The 12,361-nt window shown below is 39.4% G+C and overlaps 1 protein-coding gene across 6 annotated transcripts in view; it reads left to right on the plus strand.

Annotated features, from left to right (window-relative positions):
* The first annotated feature begins 7,530 nt into the window (after positions 1-7,530).
* Positions 7,531-12,361, plus strand: part of LOC103471835 (teneurin-3) — a 190,230-nt gene continuing 185,399 nt past the window's right edge. For all 6 annotated transcript variants that reach the window (XM_008421051.3, XM_008421052.3, XM_008421053.3 and 3 more), the window contains exon 1: positions 7,531-8,323. The gene's annotated coding sequence lies outside the window, so the exon portion shown is untranslated. The remainder of the gene's footprint in view (positions 8,324-12,361) is intronic.

A 12,361-nucleotide genomic window follows, 5' to 3' on the forward strand; every position in this document is an offset into this window, starting at 1 on the left:
ACACATTTATTACCCCAAATTTTACATTTTTAAGTGTCTTTACTTATTTGTTCACATTCTGGTTTTTAATGGTTGCTAATATGTTGACTGAAACCACACCACTGCATTTGGTCCAATCCATAAATTCACTTTTTTATGTTTTTTTGTTATGCACCAAGGCATTTCTAAACTCAGTGCCATTGGAGGAACTAAATGCTATTAACGGGCTGAAACGGCACAAATTAGATTATTTTTCATTTACAGAAGAACAGCCTGTTTCTTTGTTGATGATGAATGACGTTTCTGAATCCCTGATGTAGAACTGCGCCACTCATGGAAGCAGCATGTTGGAGTAGGTCTGTTACTTTAGTTCTTATGTGTGTTTTTTTTGTTGTTGACTTTTCTGTTCTGAATGTTTTTGGCTGAATAATTGCATGCTTGGACAATTACTCCCTCTGGTTCTGGATTTCTGCTTTTATTTTATTTTTTTACACAGCCATGGTAAAAACACATCGTTTTTACAGCTGAGAACAGCTTATTAGCATATGAAAAGCTAAAAACCCCAAATCCTACTGGAATTGAAAAGGCTCCAAGGATGAAGAGCAGAGACAGAGAAGGAGGAAATTCAAACCATCTCCAGCACTTTTCTGCCCGGCTTTTAACCATACAGCCAGATGAAGATGTAAAGATGAGTGGACAAAACAAATGAGGTGGATTAGCAGTTCTTCTTAGCTGTTAGCATGTCATGAAACTATAAAACAGCAAAGGTCTTCAGTCAGAAGCCTTCTTAGATTTGTTGCAAGGCTGACTGCTGTAGAAGACTCTTCATATCCACAGCATCACCATCCACAACACTTCTATATGAGCTATGGTAACATTTAATTTTCCATTTGGATAATAAGAGATTATTGAACTGAATGTGTTTGACTTTAAATATGAAAGCATATAGATATATATATTTTTTTAATTACAAGATCTTTAAAAAAAAAAAAACACCAAATTAAGGCAGCATTTTTTTCTGATAACAGTTTTAACATTTTACTTTGTAATGTAACTATTATAAGGGTTAAGGATACAAATCTGAAGCACATAAAACTAGTGATTTTGATTTTAAGCACCATCTCACCAGCACATTGATCACACAATATCCCAAACATGAGGAGACCGAATGCAAGAACACTGAACAAATTCTACAGGAGTTCAGGTTTTCGGGCTAATTACTGCTGAAAACCAACAAGTATTTTTATTTTTTTACCCAAGATGGAAAACAAACCGGAGGTGTCTTTCCTGGTGGAGTATGTTTTCAAACCCTGGACCAATTAAAAAATGGCCTCTGTTTCCACGTGCCCTTGTTATCCGCATTTTCTGCTAAGATCTTCCTCTACTCTCCAAAAACTTGAGGCTGAGGTGCAGTTATTTGCAGTTACTTAGAGAGCAGCTTGCTTCCTCTCTGGGAGGTATTTTTTGTGTTTAAAAGCGAGGCTGTGGATAACTCTTTGAATTGGCTGCATTAGCCACAGACTCGGGGGAGAAGCAAACACTTTCAAGAATCCAAAGGCAGTTATTACCCGAGAAGTAAACTTCAACTTGATTTTTTTTCTGTGCTGCAGAGTGTCATGGATACACAGCTGTTAAACCCAGCAAAGGAAATGTGTGACAGCAATGAGAGAATTCAACAGTTTTCACAATTAATTTGACTTAAATTGGCATCATTTGTTTGTTTGTATTTGTAGAAATACATGCTTATTTCCAGTGAGACCAGGACTTTGTATTTTGAATAAAATGTTGAATTTATTCTAAATAAAACACAATAATTCAACTTGTCTGTTTATTTGCTTCTACACTTTTCAGTAAAACTCACATATTGGTTGACAGTATTGAAATTTTCTTGGACTCAGCTAAAATGCACTTGACACACTTTATGTGAAATGGAAGGGTAAAAATACAGCAGGCACCTACCTCTGCATACTTTGGGTTTGCGAAAAAGTAGAATCCTAGATATAGTTAATATTTTTATGTAAACTAAAAGCGGCACACATTGAGTCTATACATTTGCAAAAACATCCCTGTGATGATTTACCATCATTTAACTGACTTGACCTGAAACAATTATATAAAGAATAGAAGAATTATGCAACATTGTAATATGTAATGACTCGTCTGTTTGGAAAATATAATGTTTTTTTTCCATACCTTAAACCATTTTTGTTTCTATGTACTGCAGTCTGACTGCTACTGCATCATTTAAGTGAGTACTGAGAGAAGAAGCTCTGACAGTGTCAAACCAGCTGACAGAATGTCCTCTGAGGCAACTTTCATGTGTGTCTTTGTGTGAAAGAGACGGGAAAGTGGGACAAATTGTGTAAGAACAATCTTTGCTCACCATTTTAAAAGGTGAAAAACAGAATAAAAACTCATATATTTAGATGAGAAATAAAAAGACATATGTATATAATGTATAAAGTGTACTTGCTGTTTCGGAAAAATGTGTCAACTGGAAGTGATTTTTTTTTCTCTTATGCTTAGGAGCAACATTTCAAAATGGTGCAAACCAAATACCACAATATATTTTTGCCATGATGTACTTATAGTTCAATCAGATCTTAACCAGCAATAGCTCCGAATAAATTATTACTGACTGTTATTATTTTTTATTGTATCAGATAAAAAATGATTTCAGTCAACTTTTCTTGTCCTCAAAATTATAATATTTATATATATAGTCTTTCTAATGATAATGAAAGGATTTCAGTAATTTATCACAATGTAAAATTGTGACATGAAGAAGAATGCTTCCTGTTAATGAACAACAACATGCCTTTACCACAATAATCCCAGAGACATGACATTCTCTGTCAAAAAAAACAAGATGGAATTAAATTAGCACGCCTGTCTGCAACTTTCTGTCTTCCATAATCCTTGTGCAAAGCAAAAGAACATGTGATTTATTTCTGGAGCTTTCTCTGCTTGCTTACTGCTTAAGCTTTTCAAATTAACTAAACGTGCTTCGCTGTATCCACCGCTTGCTTTGATTTGCCACAGGTTTCTTCTCCTTTGAGGTTGTTCACCCATCTTTAAAATTCAGAATGACACTGAGCCTGACCAGTACTGGAGAAGCTGTTTCATTTTACTGTAAGTCCATTTTCGAGCACAAATTGAAAATCCCAAAGTCCATTTCTGTCAGACTGAAGATTAACTAGTTGTGAATTTTATTTTATTTGTATTTTTTACAACTAAATTAAAAGTAAATTATGTTTATTTATAGAGCCCAAGAGCTTTAAGTGTACGGAGGTGCTCACTAGAAATGCACACAAACTTGAGGGTTATTAAAATAACAGAAAACTAAAGTTGTGATTTTGATGGATTTTTAATAATCTGTTGTTTGCTCTTAAATTGTTTTCTTGGGTTTTTCCCTCCACTGACTCGGTGGTGTTTCGTTGACCAGTTCCGATCAATAGACGGGTTCAGAGAACAACCTGAGAAGAGAATCAAGGTTCCTACAACTTGTTTCAAAATGTCCTCTGAGATTTGGAAACCTGGCAGTGAGGCATCCGTCTCTGTCCTCCTTTAAACGCCATTCTGCCTTAACTGTCGGTGTCCTCTGCATAAATCTGGACAAAATGCAACACTCCATCTTTACTGAAGTAAACAAATTTTTAATGTTTATATTGCTAGACATAAATATGTATTTGTGCATGAAACGGTTATTTTTCTATCCTCTGTTGCTCAGATGTGAGAGCAAAAAAAAAAAAAAGGTGCATGCCTAAAATCCTCACTGTATAACCAAGGGTGAAAGCTGTTTTGTCCGTTTCGAAGGGATTCATTTCCACATGAAAAGAGAAGTTCTGTCCAATCCCTTTATACACGTCCGTTTAGTTTGCTGAGCACAATACCCAACTAACAAAAGGCAATAGCCTTTACGGTGCAAATATAATGCACTGCACACATCTATTGTTGCTTTTGCTTTTTAACAGACATTGGACAAGACGAGGCACAGCTCTGAACACATCAGGCTCGCTGTCTGACCCCTGGGGGACAAAATTCCTGCATACACAGAGTGAGTAACGGAGTGGATGCATAATTTGTCAATGCTGCTTTTTTTGTAAAGTCCACAGGTCTCTCTGTCCCCATGGTGTGGCCCATCTGTTTTCGCTGCTGATGCCGTACATATGTAAAACACACAGAGTCGTAGAAAGGTGCAGTGTTTTACTCTTTAATGTATGCGATGCTCTTGGGCTTCAGTGGTGAAGTTTCTGGTTCATGTTTTGTGCATTCAGCCACGCACCCCAAGAGCCAAAAGCAACCTGGGAAGCAAATGCAGCAAATAACCGGGTCCTACGTTCTCAGAATGTTCTGACATTTAATTTTAGAGGCTAGGCCCGACTTTAGTCTATAAGTCTACCAGAGGCACTGGACTGCAGGACGCATTAATCGAGCACTGTGTGTTCATACTGATAAAACAGCATCCTGTTAGGAAGTAATCAATCTTTAACATGTTTGGGGGTTATTTGTTTGGTGTAAAGCATTTTTAGTATTGAATCGTTCCCGCTCTGTCTCACTCACTTTATAGGTATAAATTCCTGAAACACTCCTTTCATCGCGTCTTTGAATTCAAGTGCTGGAAGTGACTGGCCTCCAATAGAGGGCACAGTTGACTGCATCAACATGGAGTGTGTGTGCCTTGCTGAAAGTCTTACAGGAGAGAAGGAAGTAATGCTGCACTAAGGATGGAAACTAAATGGATGTAAAATAACATCTGCATGAACAATGCATGTGAATATGTTGCTTAGTAACTAACTTACAGCCTCTTTGGATAGATCCCAAAAAATATTAGTGAGCAGAGACATATTTTGTCTGCTAGTAAAAGAAAAATAGAAGACCATTGGCTGCCGAAGAATTCAGGTCCTTTTCATGTCCTTACTTTATTGCATGCCCTTGACTGAAGACTGAATGGCAGTGTGGAGATAGATTGTTGGGCAGTTGGCTTTTATGCAGATAATGCCATTTGATGGAGGCGAGTGTTTGATGTGCTGCGGGTGTAACAGAGGAATCAAGCGTCGGAGGGTAGGGCTGATTTTGCTTGGAGAAAAGCTGTCCTCAGTGATAACTTCATCTCTGCATGTGGCCAGACGTGGGGTAAATTCAGGAAGGGGATTTAAAGGAAAAATGCCCCGTCAGAGCTGCAGTAGTTGGCCCCCTATTGAGCTGCGGAGCCTGCAGACCATAGTTTGAAGGTCTGTGATCTGCCATTGGTATTGTTAGTCTTTCTCTCTTCTCTCTCCCTCAGAACCAAAACGACTCGGTCTCAAAATGCCTTTCTAGTGGGATTAGCGGACTGTTGCTTTTGTAATTAATGAAACTCTGCTTTCTGTGCAGTATCCTCTAAATGCTATCATTTGAAGCCCATCAGATAGAGTCCCGTATGTTTTCGTCTGAGCCGTCTTGGTGTTAGGCCAGGGCAGAGAATGGCTGGGAGGCGTGTGGACTTATCTCTGCAGCTGAAGCTCATCAAGATGAAATTTTCACACTTTACAAAGTGCAGGAGAACTTCAAGTCTGTCTGCATTATCATCAACCGAGGCCCATTAGGGCATCGGAGTGGCCTCCTCTCATGCTATTAAATGCTCCTGTGAGAAACAAGGAGGGAAGATCTAGACATGAAGAAGCATCTGAATTCAGTTCAGTTTATTTGTATATTAGTAATTAAATATTATTATTTATATAATACATTCAAATACTGAGCAAAGGGTTTTATACTGTTTTTAGGAAAACTAACAATAAATAAAAAGGCAACAAAATACTATTACTGATGATACAAAATGGCAAATTAACCCTTTGATTCCAGATCTATTGTTTTTTATACAATATACTTTATCAAACTGTATTCCTTCCTCAGAAACCTGCTGTATTGAGTAACATGTTACTGAATATGTTAATTTTATCTCTAAAAATGTAGCAAAAAATACTTTTTAGGATGGTGAAAGTGATAAATACTGCTTTAGCCATGTGCTTTGTCATGCATATAAATGTTTTATTATTGGTTATGATTATTACAAAAGCAACTTTCTTGAATATGATACTGATTATGGTTCAAAAAAGGAGGAACCTAAGTAATTAATTAATTTATTATTATTTTTTCATTAAAAGCAAGTGGATGATTATTATAAACAGTTACATTTTCATCAATTAAAAATTTTCTTAAAAGCATTTCATGTCTGATCCTTTCTAAAGTTTGGAATGTCAGATTTCAGCCTAGAACTAAAGGCAGGGATGGAAAGAGTCCATTTAACATCAAGGAGTGTGTTTCCTCAGAAGTGGACCAGCAACTGAAAAGATTCTGTCTTCTTTGAGTCGAAACATCGTCTGCAGACAGGTAGAAGTTTATCCGTTGATCTGGGAGCTCTTGAAGGAAATGACTGGAATCAGCTGTACGGAGGGACTTACCCATGATCAACAGAACCTTAAAATGAACTGAGAAATAACTGGGGAGTCGAAGCAAAGCGGCTCCGGCTGGAGAGATGAGCTCAGGACACAGCAGGATTTTGGACAAGCTGCAGACATGATAATTAAGACTGTGGCAGAATTATTTATAATAAGCAGGTCTTCAGTTTAAAGTAATAAAAGTATGGATGAATATGTCTAAATTATGTTAAAAATATGAAAGTTTTGCAATAATTTCTCATTTTTGGCAGATATTTTACTTTTAAATCTGTGGAATGTGTCTGAACGTTCAGCAACAAGGCAATTCAAAGTTCGTTACAGGATATTTGTTTGTTTTAATCGCTCATGTGTAATTAATCTATAGAATATGTTTTGCATAGTGAAATAAATGAATCTTTCAAAACTATTCCAATTTATTAGATATAAGTTTATTTTATTTTCATTTTGTTGTTTTTCACCTTTATTTTATTTCTACTTTAATTAATTTCACTTGTTTCAAAATCTAATATTTTGTTCATTTCTTTTAATCATTCTTTGTTCAGTGACTGCTGTTTTTAAAATACATTTTAAAATTATATTTGTTTGATTGTAGCAAGCATTTGGCGACAGTGAAAATAAAGATTTCAACGGAGCTCAGAAGAAAACAAGGCAGTGGACCAGGGCTCCTTTCTATGTTAAAGATTTGAAAGCACCCAGAGTCCAGGACAGCCGTGGCTTCAGTGACTGGTTGATGGAGTTAAACTGCATATTTTGTGCTGTATCCATTCTACAGCTGATCAATGCTCTACAGATGGTGGATGGACTGAAACAATATGAATCGAGTTTTACCCAGAAGCGACATTTCAATTTGAACAGTGAGGCTCAGGCTTCCTTGTTTATCTAACAGTTTAATTAACAGCTTGGGTAACCTTTAGCTGCTCGTGTTTGCTGCTAAGAAATAACATTTATTTACATCAGTCTGGCTTTCCCCTTGTTTGACTGAAGGTAAGAAACTGCAGGTTTGAGAGTTGTCCAATTAAAAGGCTGGGAGTCCTTACAGGTATACTGTAAGCTTAATGAACAGCTTCTCTAAACAAGAGGAGGAGAGGATGCTGAGGGAGAGCAGCCAGGTGGCCCGATCACAGTTAATCCACATCTGCTGTTTGATTTTTATGTTTTTTCCATTTAAGTAAATTTGGATGTAAGGATTTTTCGGGTTGAGACGTGATGTTAGTTTTCTCTTAATGAAGCTCCTCCTGTTGTTTACAGGTGCCACCGTTTGCTTGTTGCTCACAGGCTGGAGGTCAGAGTTGACCCTCCTCTGTATTTACGGCCTGTGCCGGTGCTGATAGGCAGAGAACAGGCTGAGGCTGAGGCTGAGGACGGGATGCGCAGCTTCCCAGCTGACAAGTGCATATCGGACAAAAGCGCAGCGGAGCGGGTGGCGAGCATCCGCATCCGCATCCTTACCGAGTGAGGAAAGGATTTTTTTTTCTACCCTTTTTTCTCCCCTCTAAATTTCCTGCACAGCTGCTTGGCGACAGGAAATGTATATCCGTGTTATCTCCTGAGGGGGGAGGACAGAAGCATTGCTGGAACTACTGCCTGAGCTGATTCGCCCGGAGGTCTGGGAAGATTTCGGAGCAGAAACGCGTTTCTGTCGGCGCTGGCAGCTCAAGCTCTCCGCTTCGTCGCCACAACGTCCACAGCGCTGGACACAAGTCTGTTGCTCCGAGACGTGCGCATCGGTTTCCGCGTCTGGAACCGGACTGAGAGGTGCTTTTTTTGTGCAGAAGAGAGAAGAATAAACTCGTTGCCAAATTGCACACGCGGTTTATTGTGCGCGCTGCTGCCTGTAAGTTGGGAGCGAAGCGCACCGCTGGAAGTTTATGCGCCTCGGACAGACCCGCAGCAGCTCCTTACAGGTCAGTGCTCCCTTATTATTCTATATTAACACCATTCTACAAATCCAAACAACAATAAATAAAAAATATATATATATCAATATATTTGTGCTGTAAACATGCCGGATTTGCTGTTCTGTAATATTCCGTATCCTTTGACAAGAGGCAGAGCCGCAACCTGCTGGGATCCCTGTCCCATTTTCCATCTCCACGCTGATAAATATGAATTAGATTTATGTTCTTTGATTTTTATTTTATTTAATTTTTTTAAGCTGCGGAAGTCATCCTGTTTTAATGAGAACAAGATATTTCCCGATCAGCTTCGGTTTGGGGTTTGCTTTGCGATATGAAGTTTAATAATGAAACGCAGAGTTTGTAAGGGTCAGCCTCTTTGATTTAGAAGCGGTGTCAAATTTTCATATTTTAAAGATTGAGTGGGAATATTAAAAAATGAAAACACATTACACATGGTCATTTGACGGTTTGTATCATAATTAAACCGTCAATAATGATGAATGAGACCAACCTTCATCATATTCTCTTACTTTTTAAACCTGACTTGACCCATTTAAAAAAAAGAAAAAAGGAAGAAAAAAAAACTTAATGTGGTTAGAAAAATCAATCAGTCTCGTACGAGATTCAACTTAACTACTGAGTTCACTCTTAATTAAGAGGCATTTGACTTTTACATTTATCAGTCCATAGTTTGGGCTTTCAGCTTTAAGATCTGGTGAAAAATCCTAAAATGAACCGTCTGCTGGTTCAAATCTTGAGATCCAAAGCTGCTCAGGTCTAAGATGAGCCTAATCAGTGAGCCAAACTCGGCCACGTCTCCCGTATAAGAAACAACTGTGATCTTTTCTCTCAACTTAAAGATTTTTATTGCAATTACACAAGATACTTAAGATTTCTGGTCACTCCGCCTTATCTTGTGGTTTTAAACATTGAATGGTGCTCAGACTGCCTACCATGGAGAGAAATGTTGATCTGATTGAACTCTGGCATGGATCAGGCTGAACACAATCTCCAAACACATGCATCTGAGTCCACATGATGGCCCAGGAGGACAAGTATATCTGTTCAGCTAAATTGATTTATGGCTTTTGTCCCCAGTGTGACTGAGGAACTACAGCAGTTGAGGCCACTTTGTGTTTTATGCTCCATGTCTGACAACGACTGGAATCATAAACTAATGCAGTGCTTCACTACTTGGGGCGTGTGTGGTGAATTATGCCTGCTGAAAGGTTTGTTGCTCCTCCGTTCTCGCCAACCTCCCTGCAAATCATGACATGTACTTCTCCGAGGATGAAAAAATAAGTTTAGGAAGATGTGGCAAGTGTTTTATGAGAACCAATAAACTCCCAGAGACAACAATCTGTCTCTTCTGGCTCCCTGTAGGGGCACGACAGTCGCATCTCCTGTATGGAGGCACTGATCATAACTGGAACTGGCCTCCATGTACAGCAACCAGGCTCCTATACGACTCTTTTCCTGCTGCCAGAGTACTAATAAATGACACACGTTGTGTTGACACATTCAGAAACACACCTGGATCCAGAAGGATGCCAGTTGCTCTCTGTCCGTCAACACGTTTAGCACAGCTGTAGAGAAAACGTGCTGGAGTTCACTATTTATGGAGAGCGCCTTAGTCTGGCAGATGGCTACGCATCGAGCACGGAGACATTTTCTGCTGTGACCTCTTATTGAGGCTTTAATCTAATTCCTCAGCTTTTAACGTCACTGCCTTTCAGTCAACTAACTGAAGCAGGTGACTTCATTTTCCTAGGAGAATTCCGGGAAGTTCTGTGGATGATTCTCTAATCCATGCTTTGAGTTTAAAATTGTATACTTAATTCAGAAATATTAGAAGAACTGTGTTCGCAACATTGCTTATTTCTGCGATAATTTCCTTTTTCATTATTCCTGTGGAGAATGTAATATTCTGTCTGATGATGCCAAGTTGAATCCTGGCTTTTACGCAGTTTTTTTTATTTTATAGAAAAGCAGTCAGGATGACTCGTCCTGCTATCACCTGAGTGATGTGGAAGAACAGTCCGTGCTCAGACCTGCACATACAGTATCTCACTTTTTTTTTTTTACCTGCGGGTGCTGAGAGTGGCACAAGATGACCTCTGGGATTAAAACATTTGATATGCCAAACATCGTCGCCTGTTTCAGCACGCCGGAGCAAACATGTGAAGGTTAATGCAGCCTGACAAACTACCACCAGTTCCCCAGGCTCGACGGATCGCTTCCACGTCATATTTACTTTACATAATTGCTGCCCTCTAATCTGTTACTATTAACACAAATCCTGCTTTGCTATTGTCTGTTGTACTCTCTTTCACCTGCTTTTTCTGTTTCTTGATGCACTTTCCCTTCACTCCCACGAGAGCAGAGCGGCATCATGATGAATAGTGGAAAAGTGCATGTATAGCACGCCATAGTGCATTCTTTAGGTCGATTGGAGTTTAACATAACTGAGTTTAACATAACCGATGCAACCCCCATCAGCGAATAGACTGTCGTTTCCCGCTCGGAAGCCCTGCAGTCAGAGGATTACTTGAATTTAGCACAGTGATGGCCCACCTGCAACAAAGTTTATCCTGTTTAGAAAGCATCATGAAAGGAAAAGGTGGTGTGTGGGATTTGTGCAAGTTGCCAAATTATTGCTGAAAGTCACCCTTGGATTTTATAAGGGAGCGGATTGTGTGCTCTTGAAATGTGCTTAGAGAAGGGATATTTAGTGACAGCACTTGATGCATTACCATGCTCCTTAACTACATTGTATAGCTGCACGAGGAAAGCAGAAAACACCATAAAAAACATGGCATATGCTTTATGCACAACCGCTTTGTGTATAACATATTTATTTCTTTCCCAATTCATAAATATGTTGATAGATTCACTACAGAGAAACTTGAGACAGCTAAGAATATAAATGGGGATTTTTATTCACATAAAGATGAATGTTCCACGTTGATGCGATACATCAGAAATTGGGCTCTGATTGAACAGGACGGATGAGTGTTCTCAAGGCAATGGCTATTGTGGCTGTCTGATGGCTGTTGTGCAATGCCTAGCATGATTTATTGCTTTGTTCATAACATAAACTGATCCTGCATCTTATTGCACACATGCGTGCAGTCGTGTTGGTGGCGATGCCGTGCGTAGGCGTTTGCAGGCTCAACAACTAAAGTGGTAATTGTTTGTGATGATGCGGGAGCCATTCTGCAGCTGGATTGCTTAAAATCAAGAAAAGCAGATATTCAAGCATGACAGCTCTGTTTTTTGGGGGGTTGATTGGAGTCTTTGTGGCCAAAGCATGCTGGTATTAAAGCCACCTGCCACCAACCACAGGACACCATCCTGCTGGTCCGGTTCTGGATGTAGCGCCACCTCACACTGTTGTAGCCTACAGATTACCATTTATGGCTCAGCGGGCTCCAGTGGGCTTTCTGGGTCAGGACCAGGCGGAAAGATTGGACAGTGGGCTTGACTTTGAAACAGAAAACCTCTCGCTGCATGTTCCAGGCTGAGGCTTGGTGAGGAGAGCCAAAAAGAAATGCGCTTACTTGTGTCATAGGGAGAATAAAATAGAATTTCATCATGTCCTCTGTTTGTGAAAATTGCCCAGAGCAGTGTGTAAGTTCAGCTTTTGTGAATAGAACTAGAATTATATATGAAGTCACAAACTGTTCCACATTTTAAGGGTGTCAGGGGTCACTGTTCCTGGTTGTCTAGAAATGGCAAAATATTCAAAATAGTTTCTTTTTATTTATGCTTTTCTTCCATCTGCAGTTCACTTTTGTTTGTTTTACATAATTTCTGCATCACATTGGTGTTTCTGCATGTTCACAAAGCAGCGTTAGCACTGAAAAAAGGGGTAGCTTCAGCCTGCCAAAGGCCTCAGGTCTGGTCTATTGTGACCCCTGGACAGCCCAGTGGGAAGCTGGGCGGGAGCAAAGCCTGTCAATGAAGCCGCTTGATGGCCTCAATAATTCAGTCGACACGGCCTCTGTGATGCTGAAAGCCTGATGTCTGATCGGTGACGAAGGG

This window comes from Poecilia reticulata, chromosome 10, assembly GCF_904066995.2.
Source record: "Poecilia reticulata chromosome 10, P_reticulata-male-v2, whole genome shotgun sequence".
Classification (NCBI taxonomy): Eukaryota; Metazoa; Chordata; class Actinopteri; order Cyprinodontiformes; family Poeciliidae; genus Poecilia; species Poecilia reticulata.